We start from the raw sequence: 19,541 nt of genomic DNA, 5'->3' as shown, positions 1-19,541 counted from the left end.
CAACAGCAGGCGGCAGCAGCCCTCTCGACAAATACTCCCAGCCCCGGGCCCCATTTGTGCAAGGGAGGCTCATTCCCCACCCCAGCCTCTTTGTCCAAGGAAGTCCCAGCTCTCAGATTTGGACTTGGCCCCAACAATGGACCAGTGCCAATTCCAAGGAGAGAGACAGTCATCTGGCCCCAGCATGAGCCCCCCACCTCCTCCTAGCCCACCCATCTGCCCTCAAATTGAACCCACCTTGCCACTGTCTTCAAACACTCCAGCATTAAAAGCATTTCCCACCCTGGAGATCCACTGTCTACAGAAATAAATATGAGGTGGGGTCTGTGGTATCCCAACAGGAAGAGTTGGAAGAGGATACCAAGCCCAGTGCCAGGGACACACACCTTTCTTTGATGGTGATCTGATCCCAGAACTACTACTCTGGGACATTGGGCAAGTCAGTTCTCTGTAGGTCTCAAGTTTAATCATCAACAAAATGATGGGGTTGAACCAGATGACAGCTAAGGCCCCTTCCTGCTCTGACATTCTATGAGTCTGTAAAATAAGTCATTGAACATCGATCTACTACTCTCCCAATTGCCCAAACTGAAGATGTCAGTTATTGTTTTACTCTGCCCTCTCCCTTTCCATCACATTCACTCATTCCCCAACTCCTGCAGGTGTATTTTAGCTTCTGTAATATCTCTTACTCCTACCCCCTAGCATCCCCTATCTCCTCTACTCCAAGTGATGAAGCGATCCTCATTTAGACAGTCATTACCTCCCTCCTGGATGAAATGAACAGCCTCCTCACTGGTACCCCTGCCTCCACCTCTCCCTCTCTCCCATCCATCATCTGGACAACAGCCAAAATGGGCTTCCTAATAAACAGATCTGATCACATCACTCCCCAGTGAAAAAAAATCTTCCAGTAGCTTCTCATTGCCTAAAAAAGTAAGACACAAACTCCTTATTCTGACATTCCAGGTCCTTTTTCTGTCTGGCTTCATCCCACCTTCTTTATTTGACTTTGTCCCACTTCCCATGCTCTATGCCTCAGCCAACTGGACCTGTATCTGTTAGCCAATCTCAGCCTGCCCACTTAGCACTGCATGCATTTGGAATGATTCTGTCCAATATCTTGAATGATTCTTTCCATATTCCTGTGAAATCCTTTTCTTTCTTCAAGGCTCTGCTCAAGCAAAGCCTTCCCTAATTAACTTTCTTCCTTATCCCTGACTTAGAAAGAATCTCTCCCTACCCAAATCTCTCATACTTCTCTTCTACATTCCCTGTATTTCAATTTGTATTACTAGTAGTGAAGTGTCTCTCATTTTCCTTAATAGATTATAAGCTCCCTGAGGGCAAGGATTCATTTTGTTTCCCCAGCATTTGTATAGTACATTGCATGTAAATATTAATGAATATTTAAATGATAGTAGTATTAATAGTAGCAAATAATAATAGTAAATATTTATTGAATTAAACTAAGTATCAACTATTTCAGGAGTTCCCAACCTTTTTCCATAACTCACCCCTTGGCTTTCTGGCTATCTTCTTTTATCCCCTTCCCAATATGAAAGTAATTACATTCTAGAGTTTACCATACAGATGCACATAAGAAATTGTGTTGTTGTTATTTTTCAGTCATGTCCAACTCTCCATGACCTCATTTTGAGGTTTTCTTGGCAGAGATACTGGAGTGGTTTGCCATTTCCTTCTCCAGCTCATTTTACAGATGAGGAAACTGAGGTAAAGAGAGTTAAGTGACTTAACCCAGGCTAGTAAGTGTCTGAGGCTGGGTTTGAACTCATGAAGATAAGAATTTCTGGTTCCAGGTTCAGTGCTCTATCCACTGTGTCACCTAGCTGCCCCACACAGTAGAATAAAATAGGTTAATTTCAAAAGGATAAAAATCCATAAAGATGTATTAAGTGCCTATTATATGCCAGGCACAGTGCTAAGCTTCTGGGGATACAAATACAAAAAACAAAGACAGTATCCACACTCAAGGAAGTTACCGTCTAATGAGGGAGGACAACCCACAAAAGAAAGCTGAAAAGGGGATGGGGAAGGAGGGAGAAAGTACCTCACATTGGGGGCAAAATGTTGAAGCTCAAAAGCTCCATAATGAATGCAGCCAGGTGGGAAATGAGGAGGTGACTGAGATGTCCATCTTGGGCCCGCTCCTTAAATGGAGGAGTTATGGCTCCACCCTCCAAATAGAAGGAGATAGGGTACTCATGAGGCTTGAGTAACAAGGCTGATTGGATCTGTAATTTCCCAATGATGAGTTTATTGGAGGCATTGTGAAGGAGTAAATCCAAAATGACTGCAGCCAGGTGGGAAAGGAGATTTCTCAGGAGATATCAATCCTGTTCCCCTTCTCAAATGGAGCTTTTTATACCTCCAGAGGTACAAGCACCCAAAGTTGGAAGCACCCAATCTGTTATATTTGTTATTATCTGAGGTTTATTGGAAAAAGCAGGGGAATGATGTGACCCAGCCCCATACTGGCTTATCCATACTTTGTCTATTTCGGCCTTCTTTCTTCAACCCAGATATCCACTTGCCATGAACATGGATATGATCTTTTACCATATATTTATGCTTTCCCTCAATGTTCTGATTCTGCTGTCTAGAGATTGGCTCAGACTCTAAGCTTCCAGAACACAGGGGTCACACCAGTGTCACTGAATTTAAGGTTGTGGAGAACAAAGGTGGAACAGGAACAACAACTATAAGGCTATCCCTAAAAGTCTAGTCACTCAGAGTGGTTTGGCGATGAGCTCCAGGGCCCCACTTGTCATCTCTGGAAAGAAGAAGGAAAGCATGAGAATGGGGAGAGAAATAATTGTGTCTAAACCCTGCCACTGGTGGTACTGGGCCGCCACCTTGACCATGATCGCAAGGGCTGGGAGCTGCCAACCCTGAGTTCTAATTCAGAATTGAACTTAACTGAACTGAAAGAAGTCTGTATTGTGGAAGATGAAAGGCTATGGTACTTAATAGAATCATAGGATTGTAGATTCAATCCAACAAACATTTTAAACACTACTGTGGGTAATACACTATGTCAGGCACTATAGATAAAAAGAAAAACGTAACATTTTCATTCCCTGAAGTAGGGTAGATTCTACTGTAGGAAAGAGAAGGGGCGGGGGAGGGGGTGGGGAGAGGTGAAATAAAACAAATACACAAGTAAATAAAAACAAAATATATACAAAGAAATTTTGAGAAAGAGTAGTACTATTAACTGAGGGTATCAGAAAGGGCCTTGTGTGGGAGGAGTTGATACCTAAGCTGTGCCTGGAAGGAAGTTAAGAATGCCACATGATGGAGGTGAAAAGTGAATATGTTCCAAACATAGGGAGGGGGGGAACTCACGTGCAAAAGCAAGAGCTGGAGATGGAATCCGGAAGGGGCCTTAGAAGTCATCTAGTCCAACGTGGAGCGAAGTCAAATTGCCCCAGACCATTGGTTACACCTGATAGGATGAGGCACCATCTCTACCTTGGCCTGAAGCACTCCCTTCCCAGCTTTCTGCTCCTAGGCAGGCCCAGAAAGATGGGGACTAAACCAGTTAGCCAGTGTCTCTGTCTCTCTCTTGTCTCCCTGTCTCTCTGTCTCTGTCTCTCTGTCTCTCTCTGTCTCTGTCTCTCTTTCTCTCTCTCTGTCTCTCTCTGTCTCTCTCTGTCTCTCTCTCTCTCTCTCTCTCTCTCTCTCTCTCTCTCTCTCTCTCTCCTCCCCCCCCCCCCCCCCCCCCCGCCACTGTCTATAACAGAACAGAAGACAGAGAGCATCTGATGATCCTGTAGTAGTAGTCTCCTTTATTCTGCAGGTGGGGAATTTCCAAACAATCAATTCACATCTCTCTGACAACCTGATTCCTTGGCTTGGGCACCACCCAATAACCACAGTGCACCACAGTGCATGCCAGGGCCATAGAAGACCCAGGGCCCCGGGCAGCTCCATTAGCCTCACACCCCTGTGGCAAGCAAGGCCAGCCAGACCGGCTAATGAAAATCGTCCAAATTAAGTTCAATTGAGCAGAAGGAAGAAGGATGGATCCCATCAATTATCCTGACTCCAAGACTCATGTATCATCCCAAATGTCCTGGTGCCACTTTAGACAGACAATAGCAATTAGGGATTGGGGTTTTAATGTTGTCAAAATAAAACATTAAGCATAGACTGAGATGACTATTCGGGGCTTGGAGCCTGGGCCCATTGGAGTCTGGCAGTGCTACTTTGCTGGATCCTGCCTGGAATGGGCCCCAGAGGCATCACTAAAATGAACGTCCAGCTATCGGTATTTATTTTTTAACACCTATTCTTGGCAACCTCTCTCTTATTACAGAGAAGTTTGAGGTTCAGTGACTTGTCTATCAGGTCCAGGGCGAAGGAATTTGGCAGACATTTGGAACTCCAGATTCAGTGAAGAGAACACTGGTTTTGGATACAGAGGTATCTGGTTCCAACTCAGCACCACCAGTTGCTACCTATGCGGGCAAGCCATTTATCCTCCTTGGGGCTGTTACCTCTTCTGTAAAATAAGGAGTTGGTGTAGCTGACCTCTAAGGTCAACACCTCTGATCTTAGGAAAGAACACTGACAAGGGACCAGGGGACCCAGCCTCTTATGTTTACTACCTGTATGACCTTGAGCCGAGGTATGCATAGCTTGCAATATGAGCAAGGTACCCTGGGCCTCAATCTTCTCATCTATAAAATGAGGAGGTGGGATTAGATTGGTCCCTTCCAGCTCCAGATCTACAGTCATGCGTTTATTATGTGTATATATATATACATATATGCAAATATATACATACATATACAGAAAAAGAGAGAAAGAGAGAGAGAGAGAGAGAGAGAGAGAGAAAGTGGTGCAATGGATAGGGTGCTAGAACTGGAGTCAGGAAAATGTGTGTTCAAACCCAGCCTCAGACATTTAGCAGCTGTGTGATCCTGGACAAGTTACAAGTTACTTTACCCTGTTTGCCTCAGTTTCCTCATCTGTAAAATGAGCTGGAGAAGGAAATGGCAAACCACTCCAGTATCTTTGCCGAGAAAACCCCAAATGGGGTCACAGAGAGTCAGATACATCTGAAACAACAAAAAAATATATATGTATGTGTATGTATCTATTTATATCTATGCATATAGATATAGATCTTGTTATGACCTATCATCCTGTGTTCAGAAACCAGTAGATGAACAAGTCAAGACAGTTACTTGCATCTGAAAGTCAGGATGATGCTTAGATTCTCATTTCAACGCCAACTATGGTTTTCAACAGTTTGATTCTCCCACTCCATACCCTTGAGTTTCATAAAATCATAGAATGAGAGAGACAGAAGTGACCCTAGAGATAGAAATATGAGCTTTTATCATCTAAATGATCCTCTCAAAACAGGCCTAGAGAGGTGATATAACCCAGCCAAGGCCATGTGGCAAGGTAGTAGGAGAACCAGGAAGAGAAGTCACATCTCCGGATCCTCACTCCCATCTCTCCTCCTTCTCGTCCCCCTCCCCAGATCCAGGAGGCTGCCTCCCCGGCCTTCTCTGTCCTTTTGGCCTTGTCTGAAGACAAGTTCTCCTGTCTTCAGGAGACTGCTGTTGCCATAGATGTGCAGAACTGCCATCAAAGACCTACTCAGGGAAATCTGTCACTGCGTGACTACTCAAGATAATCCCCATGGGTACAGTCTGTGCCATGGTGGAAAGGGTACGAGATTTTAAGTCAGAGGACCTGGGTTCAAGTCTTGGCTCTGCTACATTGCTCTCTCTGAACTTCAGGTTCTTCATCTGAAAAATGAGGGAGTTTAAGTAAGATTACCTTTAAGGTCTATCCCAAGCCTAAAATCCTAAAGGAAGGGGTGGGGGTGGGAATGGGGCTCTCAGTAAAGTGCTCCAACATAATGACCAAGAACTGTCTCCCCATCCCACTTCCTGACTGAAGGTGCAAAAAATACAGGGTCCTTCATGGGAAACCCCAAACAGGTGTTGGGGTACTGGGGTCCAGAATCATAAGAGTATATGCCTCTTTATCTCTGGCCAGTGTCTAGAGGGATTAGAGAAGAATGCCTGCACCTCTCTGTTTTTGGCAGAAAGGGACACTGCTGTAACAACTGGACATAGCTTGACAACAATGGAGTAGGGGAAGAACTTCCTTAGCTAGAGTCACAAAATCTTAGTGTTATAAACTAGGGGCAGCTAGGTAGTGTGATGGGTAGAGTCGGGAAGACTCCTCTTCATGAGTTCAAATCTGGCCTCAGACACTTATTAGCTGGGTGACTCTGAGCAAGTCACTTAACTCTGTTTGCCTCAGTTTCCTCATATGTCAAAGGAGCTGGAGAAGGAAATGGCAAACCACTCCAGTGTCGTTGCCAAGAAAACCCCAAATGGGGTCACAGAGAGTAGGATAGGATGGAGACAACAACTCAACAACAAAAAAGTGTTATAAAGGAGCCCAAGTGTTGCATCACTTGGGTTCCTGCCCAGTGATGCAACCAGGTATAATGGTAATTAAGGTGGGACTTTTTTACTGTTTTCTCTTTTGGAGCACTGAGGTAATCAAGTGCCTTTGATGAGTCTGGCTTTTGTTTCTTTGATTAAATTGGGAGTCTTTGATGACCTGCTTAAGAAACAAGAAAGCCTAGTTTACATAGGTTTGAGTCACATGGTTGTGATGCCCTTTGACCTTGAACAGGGTATATAAACTCAGAGGTTAACATTTTGTTTGGAGCTCTCACTCACTCGAAGAGTGTCCTGTGACTTGACCACATGAGACTGAGTAGCGGCTGCAGCCTCCCAGCTTTGAAAACCCAGATGTTGGTGCCTCTCTCTCTGGTAAATATGTAATTCTTTGGTCAGACAGATAGAGGCCTGTCTGATGATAACTGTGTGTGTTTGCTCTGTTTATATCGTCTCTGTTTGTAATTTCTGTTTGTATTTGCTCTGAAGTTCAGGGTGCTAGCTTTTGCCCCTGAACTAAGTGAATGATATGTGTATGTTTGATTAAAATGAGACTGTAAACCCCTTTAAGTTGCTTTCCTTAGAAAAGCAGATCAAAGAACCTGTGCTAGCAGCCTTTTTGTATGCTGGTGTTATCGGTCTTTCACCTCCACAACAGCTGTCATTACATTGTTATTACACCAGGACATAAAGATAGGCCTTCTCCCATATGCGTGGGAAAGTCCACTGAATTCTAATCAGAGAACCAGGATGTAAAATTCAACTCTTTTAGTTACTACTCATGTAAGCTTGGGTCAATCGCCGTTCCTCCATTGTAAAAGGAAGTTTGAGTAAATATTCTCCAAAGTCACTTCCAATCGCCAAGACTGTGGCCTAGAGTGCCCACACCAAAAGACCAACTTCTAAGGTATGGGTTCTTAATTTGGAATCAATTAAGTTTATATATGTGTGTGTATTTGCACTAATGCATGCACAGCACACATATGTACATGTATACCTATGTATGATACCAATATATGTATACATACAAAAATAATACATAAATACATGCAAAATAATATACATGTGCATGCCTGCATGTGTGTATGTATATGTTTATGTAAAACTGTGTTTTGATGTATATTTGCTGGTATTCAGTCATTTCAGTCATGTCTGACTCTTCATGACCTCATTTGGGGTTTTCTTGGCAAAGATACTGGAATGGTTTGACATTTTTCTTTCTCCAACTCATTTTACAGATGTGGAAACTGAGGCACACTGGGTTAAATAATTTGCCCAGGATCACAGAACTAGTAAGTATCTGAAGCCGCATTTGAACTCAAGTCTTTCTGACTCCAGGCCTGGCACTCCATCTGCTGTACCACCTACCTACCCTTTTATGTATATCCATATATACATATGAATATATTATCATATGTTATAGAGATACAGACAGTAGCTGTATTTCAATATAATTGGGTTAGTACTGAAAAGGGCCCCAAAAAGGAAATTTCACTTTACACAGAACAAAGACCTCTGAATGCCTCCATCCCATTCTCCTCCACTCCCACTCACCCACCTACCCAACATGCATATACCAAAAAACTAGACAGGAAACCTAAAACCTCCATCAATATTTCCCACAACCACCTTGGCAATTCTGTAGGGTCAAAAAATCATTAGGATTTGATTCATGAGCTAATTCCCAGTCTCTAGCCACCCCCCTTCTCCCAACACTCCTACTCTAAACAAAAAACATCCTCTTGTCAAAGGATAAAAAGCTGCTAATTGTTTTCCTCTCCACTTGTGTATCGATTAGGAGAGTACATGGTTATTGGAGGTTTATCGATAACTGGCTTGCTCCTGGGCACAGAGTATTTGGTCTTTAACAAGGGAAAAGAGAATCTGCCTGGCCAGGGTACCCAGAAATATAAATAGGGCTGGAGAGGCAGGTAGGCTGCTCCAGGCATGGTCAGGGATGGGGAGGTATTTGGGGAAAGGGTGGGGAGAGGGAACAGTCATCTTCCTTTACCAAAGCTAGAATAGACTTTAGATGAGTTAGTTAGTCCCCTGGCCCCAACCTCCCCAAACTACAAACACTCAACCCAGACTCATTCCTCAGCCTAGATCAGTCAGCACTGTCCTCAGTTCTACACTGAATACCAAAATGTTTGTTCATTTGTTTAATTGACTATGTAAGAAGCTTAAGTGAACACATTGGCCGGTCTCTTCATTAAGTTTTTAGCCAAGTTATTTTATCTCTCAGCCTCAGTTTCTTCATCTATAAAAGGGGGTCATAATAACATTGTATTTCCCAGGGTTGCTGTGAAGCTAAAATGAAATTAACATAATAAAATACAAGTAAAATAAAAAGGTGCCAAAGATTTGCTAACCATTATTAGATATTGTATTATTGTTACTAGCATCATTCAGTAATTGATAGAAACAAAGCCCAGATCAACTCCCTAGGGGAAGTAATAACCTTTCCAGGCTCCTCTTTTCCCTTCTGCAAAATGAAAGGATCGAACCAGACAATTTCTAAAGTCCCTTCCAGCTCTGACACTCAGAGATGTCGTGATTCTCTGCTACTGGGTCTGTGTGGAGGTTATCTCAACTAGGCCCCTTCCTCAATGCAGACCTCAACCTCCCCTTGACCTCAGGTGAAAAGGTTCAGTGCTGACCTCTGGGGAGGAGTCTTCCATTGCTTCTCTCTATTTGGAACCTACCTGTGACATAGTATGAGAGTAGCTATCTATTCAGTAATGATTTCTATTATTTATTATAAATTGTAATAATAGTCATCGTCATATTCATAGGACATTACAATTATAGAATTTAGAGTTCGAAGGGACCTGGGAAATCGAGTCCATTCTGGAAAGCAATGTGGAATTAGCTAATGCAAAGGAAGTGGCAAAAATGCCCATGCCTTTGACCCAGGAACTTCACCACTACATATGTACTCCAGGAAGGTCATTAACAAGGCCCTGTAGACACCAAAATATTTGGAATACCATTTTCTGTGGTAGCAAAGAATTAGAAACAAAATTGATGCCCGTTGATGGAGGACTGATTAAACAAAGCACGTGAATGGAATGGAATGGGATGGAATGAAACAAAGAATTTGATGAATATAGAGAAGCATGGAAAGACTGACATGAACTGATGCAAAGTGAAGTAAGAAAAGGCAAGAAAATAATATATAGAGTGGCTGCGATCATGTAAGTGAAAAGAACAATTGGGATAAAGGGGAAAGTTACATGATATAAAAACAAAAGATATCACCTAAATTTATTCTTTTAAAGAAAAGAGATCATTGGGTCCAGCCCTTTCATTTTATAGATGAGTAAACTGAGGTTCAAATAGGAAGAGTGGTTTTTCTGTGTCCTCTCTCTCTGGAAAACAAAAGACTTGCTAAGCCTCAGGATCAACCTAGAGTAAGGGTTGCTTTGCTGGGGCTTTTGTTCAGGCTGGAAGCAGCTCACTAGACTAGCAGAGCACTTAGAGACCCTCCCAGTGTTCTAATCGCTGGATTCCTCTCACTGGGGCTCTCCAAGCTACAGTGAAGCACTTGACTTTGTCTTTGCTCCTGTCTCCTTGGAGCTGTCTGAGCAGCAGTGTTAATGACCTCCTCATTTCTCCCAAGTGCAGGGCTAATTGGCATAAAGGAGCAGAATGAGGAACAGGGCATCCAGACCCATTGAATAACCCCCACAAACTGTTTTCTCAATTTATGGGGGTTGGGCGGGGGAGTTGGGGCTGGCGAGAGAGAAAGGGAAGAGAAGCCAGAGGAGGGGGAGGGCTGGTTGCTTGCAAGTGCTTACATTAGGTACTATCCTAACAAAGGGAGAATTCATTAAAGAGCCACCCGTAATATATTCCTGTAAGGAAGGGGTCCTGTTGAAGTGGATCGCGGCAGCTCAGAGAGGAATTTACGGGATTAATCTTTAATACTTACTGGCATCTGTAATTTGGTTATTAAAAAAAAAGAAATAATAAAATAACAGGCTAAGCTCCCACCTTTGATGAGTTTTTCCCTACCTATTCATAAGCCCCAGAAGCCACACGCACGCATACATGAACATACACATTCACATATACACACACTCATATACACATACCACACACACATACAAGAACAGATTCATATATGCACACATTCATATACATATACATATACACACAAACACACATTCACATATGCACTCACTATACACACACATGAACACATATTCATATATGCACATACTCATATACACATACCACACACACATAGATAAACACACATTCACCTATGCACAGACTCATGTACATACACACATTCACATAGACACACTCATATACATACACACCACACACATACACACGCACACACATGCACATACACAGGGATGCAGAGGCTCCCTCCAATTTTCCAAGGCCACTCCCACAAAGGCAGCAGGGGACCCCAGGGTCCATGAGCTAAAACAGTAGCAGGCAGATAGAGAGGGACTGGCCGCCATGGTGCACAGCCCTAGCTGGTAGAGTCCATAGCAGATGGACATCGCAAATGAAGCAATTCTGGGGCTCAGCAAACTTGGGGATTTCAGGGTCTCTTCGTGCTATTGGCCATGAATAATAAATAAGTAAACGATCAACAGAGATGATAAATTATTAATCTAATTGAATATTGCCACATGGGCCTAAGTTCTAATATGATTGGCCTATAAATTATAAAGCCAAATCTGAAAAGTCAAGGTGGCATACAGTTTCGTGAGACTCAGCTCCCATAGGTTATCTCCTTCCTTGGCTTCTGTCTGTAATTTGAGCCTACATCTGAAACAGGGAGATGGGGGTGGGAGGTGGAGAGACTGATACTGGAGAATGCTACTGGCCATCCTAGGAGTGTCCTAGTTCTGAGCTGTCCCTTAAAAACCTAGGCAGATCCAACCAGACTCCCAAATCTCCAAAGTCTTTCTCTTCCTGGCAGATCTCAGGTTAACTCTTTATTGCTTGTTATGGGTTTAAAAAATAGGTTGCCCTATAAAGCAATGGTGTGCAAGAGAAAAATAGAGAGACTGGGACCTAAGAGACCTGGGTTCAAGTTCCCAGCTCTTCCATTCTCCTTTGTGACCTTAGGGAAATGACTACCTCTTTGAACTTCCATTTAAAATGAGATTAAAGAATCTCTAAGGTCCCTTCCAGTTATAATAAAAGTCTATGATTCTATGTCTTGCCCTGCTTCCCCAGTCCATCTTCATCCAGCACACTCAGCCACAGTGCTGAGTCCTCTGGGAACTAGCGCTCCCTGGTCCTTCCCTCCCTCTTACGGGTGCTCCCAGGATTACATCTCACATCTCTCCTAAACCTAAACCTCTGATTCATCACTTAGTACCACAATTGGTGAAGGACCTTTGATTTCATCAAAAAATAGGGAACTCCATTTGTATGTACATGCGCGCACACACACACACACACATACACACACACACACACACACACAAAATTTTGGGGGAGGGGAGAAGTACAACTGGAAAGATCAAAAAGGGTCTAATGGAAGAAATAGCATTTGAGCTATGCTTGGAAGAAAACTAGGTATTCTAAGAGACAGGAGTGGGAACAGAATACATTCCCTGTCAGGGACAGCTTGTGCAAAGACATACAGTTGGGAGTTGGAATGTCATGTGTGAGAAACAGCAGTAAGTCCAGTTTGGGCTGGACCATGTTTATAAAGTAAAATGATGTATAATAAGCTTGTAAAGGTAGGAAAATCTGAGGAAATTTTGTGAGGTACATAAGAGTTACGTGCCCAGGATTTGAACCCTAGTTCCTTCTTGACTCCAAGTCCAACATTCTACCTCTTTCCTCAGCTGTCTGTAATGTATCCGGAGGCAGTCCACTGAGATATGTGGGCCTGTAAGCTGAACATGAGTGAACTGTTATGTCTACAGATGTAAGTACATACAAAAGTGGGGTCCATTGGCACCTTGCTAAGCTCAAGAGAGCCAAAGGTAGGCCCCTTCACATATCCACATCATGGAAGGTTTATGTACATGGATGGATCACAATAAAAGGCCACTGGAAGGAGTGCTCATATCAATGAGGACCTTAGGTATTAGTCCATCAAAGTATCTTATATTTGCATGGAACACAGGAGTATTAGCCCCCCCGCCTCCAGTCTGGGGTGACCTTTTCATTCAAAATTACCTTTAGGATTTTGCTCCAGGGAACCAATAAATCAATGGCCATTAATCAAGCACCTAATACCTTCCCAGCCTGGTGCTATTGGCTTCCTGGCCTCAAGGATCTTCCCATCTAGTTGTGAAGAGAAGACACGTCCATCTGGACAACTAGAAAACAGTGCTAAAACACATGCTCCTGACGTTATGTGCCTTATCCTTGTTTCAGAGGATCAGATCAGATAACACTGCTGAGGATCAATATTTGTAAAACACATAAAGGACCATATAAGTCTTTGTTGTTGTTCACTCAGTTTTCAGTTATGTCCAACTCTTCGTGACCCATTTGGGGTTTTCTTGGTAAAGATACCAGAGTGGTTTGCCATTTCCTTGTCCAGCTCATTTTACAGATGAGGAAACTGAGGCAAACAAGGTTAAGCAACTTGCCCAGGGTCACACAGCTGGTAAGTGTCTGAGGTCAAATTTGAACTCAGGTCCTCCTGACTCCAGGCTCAGCATTCTATTATTTTCAGAGACTTTCATGGCCTTAAGGGCCTGGGTACATTTTGGGGTCTTTCCATTCCTCTTAGTTTATGGCCCCTAAGGAAACCTAGGCTAGCGAGGTTGGGGTGAAAGAGTCCCAGTCATAGGCTGGGTCTTAAGGGATGGATGGGGTCTGGATGGAATGGAGAAAGAAAGGGAAAGGAATTCTAGGCATAAGCTAAAGTGCAAAGGCCAAAATGACCGTGCACACATGGAATCAGTCAAGCTAGGTCAGGGGAGGAGAGTCTCAAAGGAAACTACAGTTCAAGAGAAATGTAATAGTGTAATGGAAAGGGCATGAGACTTGAAGTCAAAAAACACGAGTTCAAATCCTATGAGTGCTATTTATGGCTGCTGTGACCTTGGGCAAGTCACCTAGCTTGTGACTCTAGAAACACATTTCTGGAGAGAAGAGCTATGCTCCCTAATTCTCTTCTAGGAGTAAAAATCAGAGTTGGGAGGGTCTAGGAAGGGGGTCTGGTTAATTCTCCCCCCACATCAAACTCTCCCTCTTGTCAGTCCAAGATGTGTGTCCAGGGGTACTGAAAACCACCAAACTCTGCATCAGCTGTTAGGGAAATGGCAGCATCTCTCCCAGCCCACCGACTTGCCTGCGAGTTCCAAATTAAATAACTGCAACTCCTCTTTTATTTCCTATCTGACAGAAACTTATTGCAAACGCAGCCGCTTCTGACATTCTAATATTCAGAGTCACATCCTGTGGGATAAACACGTCGCTGTTGTCTGAACAGATAATTTGTACCAGGACAGAAGGGATGGAGGAGAGAGTGGAAGGAAGGGGCTGAGGCTGCTGGGTGGGATGGAAGGCGAAGGCTTGGCTACACAGCTCTGGGTCCCCAGGACAGGGCTCTGATTCAAGAGCTAGCTTCTTCTACCCATGGTTCACTGCTTCCAGTCCTTTCATCCTGGGCTCCTTGGTGACTTTTGGCGGTCATCTCCCATGGCTCCCTGCTTCCAAATCCTCTCATCCTGGGCTCCTTGGTGACTTTTGGAGGTCATCTCCCATGGCTCACTGCTTCCAAATCCTCTCATCCAGGGCTCCTTGGTAACTTTTGGAGGTCATCTCCTACTGCACCTGGCCTGTAGGCAATGCTGTTCCATCTAGCCAGATATGTGGATCTCTCTTGGGCATGAATTCTGGCATCTAGTATTAGTCCGTATCTGACAGCTAACAAACTCCTACCTCCTCCTCTCCCTATCTATGCTTGTGATTCAGTCACGTCTGCTGAGGGGAAGACTCTCATCTCCTCGAACTATTCCCTGCTCTCCCAACCTCAACCATCTCTGCTCTGCACCTCTCCATTTTCTACCTTCTTCTGCCCTTCTTTTCCCTTTGGAACCTTGGTTCAAATCCTGCTTCTGATGTTTGCTACCAATAAGACCTTGGGCAAGTCACAGTATTAATCTGCCTGAGCCTGTGTTTTCTTAACTGAAAAACAAAAGATCTAGACTACACTAGGAGGTCTCTAAGGTACCTATCATCACTAGATCGATGATCTTCTGACCTGCATTCTATTAAGAGGCTTCTTCTCTAATCCTTTTCTTCTCATACCTTCTCCATCTTCTTGAGTTCTTGGCAAAGGGGCTCCCTTAAGGATCATAAAGCTGGAAATTACCTTAAGATCATAGAAGCCCTGAATCCTCAGGGATCTCAAAGCTGGAAATTTTATTAAGGCCATAGGCTTTGGAGCTAGAAGGAATCATAGCTGTGCTCAAGCCCAATGTGATTATTTTCCAGGTTGAGGTAACAAGGCCAAGAGAGATTAAACTACTTTCCCAGGGTCACACAAAATGTAAGTAAAAGAAAGGGGATTCAAATCTGGATCCTCCAACTCTAGATTCAATCTTCTTTGAACTTTATCTTGCCCAAAGCCATCCTCTCCAATACTCAATGCTTCTTCTCTCATGCCATTCCATGCTAGGTTCGGAAGCACTCTCGTCCCACCCCCACCCCCATTCACATAAGTACCTCTCAAACTCAGAAGACCAAGAATGAACAATGACAACAAAATGCGCTATCTAATTATAATGGCTTGACCCCAAAGAAGAACTGAGAAAATGCTCCTCTATTTCTTCTTTACAGATTATGGGTATGGAATATTGCATATGCAACATGCAATAGACATTACTGATGTGTTGGTTAGTTTCTTTAAAGTGTCTTTGAGAAGCGGGGGGTAGAATATGTTAGTATACAGATGTTTCATCAGCTGTATCTTCTAATCAAGCATGTTGATTGTCTTACTACAGAATCGGTCACTCCTCATAGCCTGCCTATCGAGTAAGTTTTTCATTCTCTTCGGACCTCTCAGCTCTTGAGGACTCACCATGCACGACCTTCTTCCAAAGCACAGGTAGGGATGGGGAAATGCAGGGGGGGAAGGGGAGGAATTCCTATCCTCCTCCTTGCAGCCTAAGTACATGTCTCCTGCTGCCACAAGTATGGAGTGGCTAGAGCACTGGGCCTAGAGTCAGGAAGACACTTATTAGCTATATGACCCTGGGCAAGTCATTTAACCTCTGTTTTCCTCAGCTTCCTCTGCTATAAAATGAGAATGATAACAGCACCTACTGCCCAGGGGTATTATGAAGATCAGAGGAGACAAATTTTGTAAAGGGCTTAGCAGAGAGCCTAACACACGTAACAAATGTTTATTTCCTTCTTTCCATGTGTTCCTTTTAAAGTTACTATTGCTTTTTCTATGGGAGAGAGGACAGAAGAAGAAAAACCTCCTTCTCCCCGCCCCCCCCCCCCACTATATTTTGGAAGAAGATGCAGAGAAAAAATGAAAAGCAAGACCCCAAGAGTTGAATTCTAATGATTCCTTATTGGATTTAGGATCAAGTAAAAACTCCTCTTTGGGGCTTTTAAAGCCCTTTACAATCTGGCCCCAACCTAACTTTTCAACCTTAGTATACATTATTACTCCCTGACATAGAAGTAATAACCACCCCATGAAGGCCAGACTAGTTTTTTCCCTTAAAAAGTAATGAGGTTAGTCCTTGAGATTTAGCTGGTCCAAGAGACTAAAGCTCAGACTGTTGGAGCAGCTCTGGAGGTCGGTGCATATGAAGTCATGGGATTCTCAAGGTTGGCACACACTTCTGACAAGCCTGAGCCCATGGGGAGACTGAGAAGCTACACCCAATTTAATCAATACTGTATCCTCACTGAATAAACTTTTCATGTTATTATTAAGTGAACCTCTTTTTGTTAGCTGTTAGATGGCCTATGAGTCCCTCATTTTATTCTAACCATGAGCTGGGCCTGAGTCAGGCCTGGTCCAAACCCTTCCAAGTGCTGCGTTCTCTGGTTCAAGCAGATTAACCTTCTTTCTGCTCCTAACAAACAACACTCTATCTCCCATCTGTGAGTTTTTGTACTGTCTGCTTCCCTGCCTGGAATGGACTTCTTCCTCACCTCTGCCTTTTAGAATCACCTGTTTTCTTCAAAGATTTCTCTAGAGCATAAAGTCCTTCCTGATGCACCCAGCTGTAGCTCTCCCCAGAACAAAAAAGGAAGTACCTCATATTGATTTTGTATATAAGAAGAAGGAGAGGAGTAAGGTGCATACATGGAGGGTTGGCCTCAGAGCCAAGTGGTTCAGTTTCTACTTTTGGCACATAGAAGCTGAATGAGGTTGGGCAAATCACTTACCTCCCCAATGTTCTAGTTTACTAAGACTATGAGGTGCAGAGAAGACATCACCTGGCAACAGTAGAAGAAACTTCTTCATTTAAGAATTCCCTTGGATCTAGTCCTCATCTCTATTTGCCATACAGACAAACATACCAAGATGCCCCTCTGAATAGAATATAAATTCCTTGAGGCCAAGGACTAGTTCAGTACCTAGAAGTGTGAGTTTCCCTGCGTATTTTTTTCTTTTTTTAAAATTTACTATCTTTTTAATTTATAGCCTTTACCCTTTGATACAACAATACCACTACTAGGTGTATTTCCAAAGATAATTAGGGAAAATGGAAAAGAACTTATATATTCTAAAATGTAATTTTTCTATCATCACTAATAAACCATATAAAATAAAAATAAACCAAAATAAAATAACCAGAATAAAACCAAAAAATAACCAAAATAAAATAAACCAAATAAAATAAAAATAAAATTTATTTTTATTACCATGTTGTGGTTCTCATTTTCCTGTTATCCGTGATTCAAATCCAAGCCTTCCACAGGAAATGACACATAAAATATCTAGGAATCAACCTACCTAGACATACTTAGGACCTCTATGAATATGACTCCAGAGCACTCCATGCAAGAAAAAAAGGAAACAAATATTGGAGAAATATTCTATCCTCATTGCTGAGTTTTACCAATATAATAAAAATGAAGATACTATCTAAATTAATACAGAGGTTTAGTGCCATTCCAATCAAACTACCAAGGAGTTACTTAATGGAACTAGATAAAATTATAACAAAATTCAACTGGAGGAACAAAAGGTCAAGAATCTCCAAAGGAAAAAAAATGTTAAATGTAGGAATGAAGAGGGCCTAGCATTCATTACCTGCTCTCAAATTATATTATAAAGCACTTATACCTTCTACCATAATCAACTCCAGATGGATAGAGGAGCTAAGTATAAAAGATCACATCATAAAAAAAGAGAATGGAAGAATTACTAACCAAGCAAGAAATACCAGGTGATCAAAGAAGATAAAATGAGTAATTCCTGCGACAGAAAATTGAAAAACTTCTTCATGAATAAAATAAATGTACCTAGAAAAGCAATCAGTTGGGGGAAATCTTTAAAGCAAATATCTCTGATAAAGATAAGATAGCCAAGATATAAATAAGAACTACTCCCCAGTGAACGTGTGGTCAAAGATTATGAACAGACAGTTTTTCAAAAGGGGAAATGCAAGCTAGCAACAACAATATGAAGAAAAAACACAGAAAATCACTAATAAGAAAGCAAATTAAGGTTTCATCCTTCAGTCATTTGATAAACGCTTATTAAGTGCCTACTATGTGCTAAGCTCTTGGCATACAAAGAGAGACAAAAAACTGTCCATGCCCTCAAAGAGCTCAGAGCCTAGTGGAGAAGACAACAAGCAAACCCCTATATACAAACAAGCTATATACAAGATAAATAGGAAATAATTAAAATAAAGAAGGCCTAGAATTAAGAGGCATTGGAGAAGTTTTCCTGTAAAAGACGGGATTTTAGTTGGGACTTAAAGGAAACCAGGGAAGACAGTAAGTGGAGATGAGGAAGAAGAACACTGTGGGCATGGCAGGGGAGTGGGGCGGCCATAGAAAATGCCTGGAACCAAGATACGGAACGTCTTGTCTGAGGAAAAACCAGGAGGCCAATGTTACTGGACTAAAGCGTATGTGGTGCGGAGTGAAGTATAAGAACATTGGAAAGGTGTGAGGGTAGGGAACCTAGGTTATGAAGGGCTTTTAAATTAAAACAACCCAAGGCTTCATTCTTCAGGGTCATCAAACTAACAAAGATGGCAAAAGATAAAAATGACCAATATTAAAGGAGTTAGGAGAAGACAGGCACATCAGTGCATTGTTGCTGGAGCTGTAGTTTGGTTTAACAGTCAGACAAACAATTTGGAATTATACTAAAAACATCACTAAATGGCTTTGACTCAGCAATACAATTATTAGGCATATACCCCCAAGGAGGTCAAAGATCAAGGATCAATAGACAGAAAAATATTTGTAGCAGCACTTGTTACAAGACAAAAATTAGAAGGAAAACAGATAAGCATCATTTGGGAAAGGCTGAAAAAATTACGACGTTTGAACGGAATTGCACCACAGACATGGAAGATATGAAGAAGTCCAAGAAACTTGGGAAGACTTGTATGACTCTGATCCAGAAGAAAAGCAAGGAGAATAATTTACAATATTCATTTAAAAAAGACTTCTCTGATCAATGCAATGGCCAATCATGTCTTCAGGAGACTCGATAGTAAAACGTGCCTTTCTCTCAGCAAAGAGATGGGGGATAGTAAATGAGGGAAGGGCAATTTCAGACAGAGAATATGTGTTGATTTGTTTAACTATATTTATTTGTTAAATAAAAGGGTTCTGTAGGGGGATACCATTGAGAAATGACAATTTTTTTTTTTAAAGAAAAGCATATCAATAAAACATTTTTTTAAAAAAAATAGAGGAACAGTGGAAATATCCCTGAAGAGTTGTTGATAGCTGATCTCAACTTTAAAATGCAGAGAGTAGAGTAATCTAATAAACATGGCAACAAAGCATTTGTCACCCAGCTAATTTTATTAGAACAGATCTCAAATGGCTAATTTCCTTTTACTAATGAGCAAATTAGTTGACTCTGATCTGCTTTTAAGGCACTTATACTAATAAAACATGAACGACAGTGAAATTCATGGTGAG

This window comes from Trichosurus vulpecula, chromosome 2, assembly GCF_011100635.1.
Source record: "Trichosurus vulpecula isolate mTriVul1 chromosome 2, mTriVul1.pri, whole genome shotgun sequence".
NCBI classification, from domain to species: Eukaryota; Metazoa; Chordata; class Mammalia; order Diprotodontia; family Phalangeridae; genus Trichosurus; species Trichosurus vulpecula.
This window is presented reverse-complemented; position numbering follows the sequence as displayed.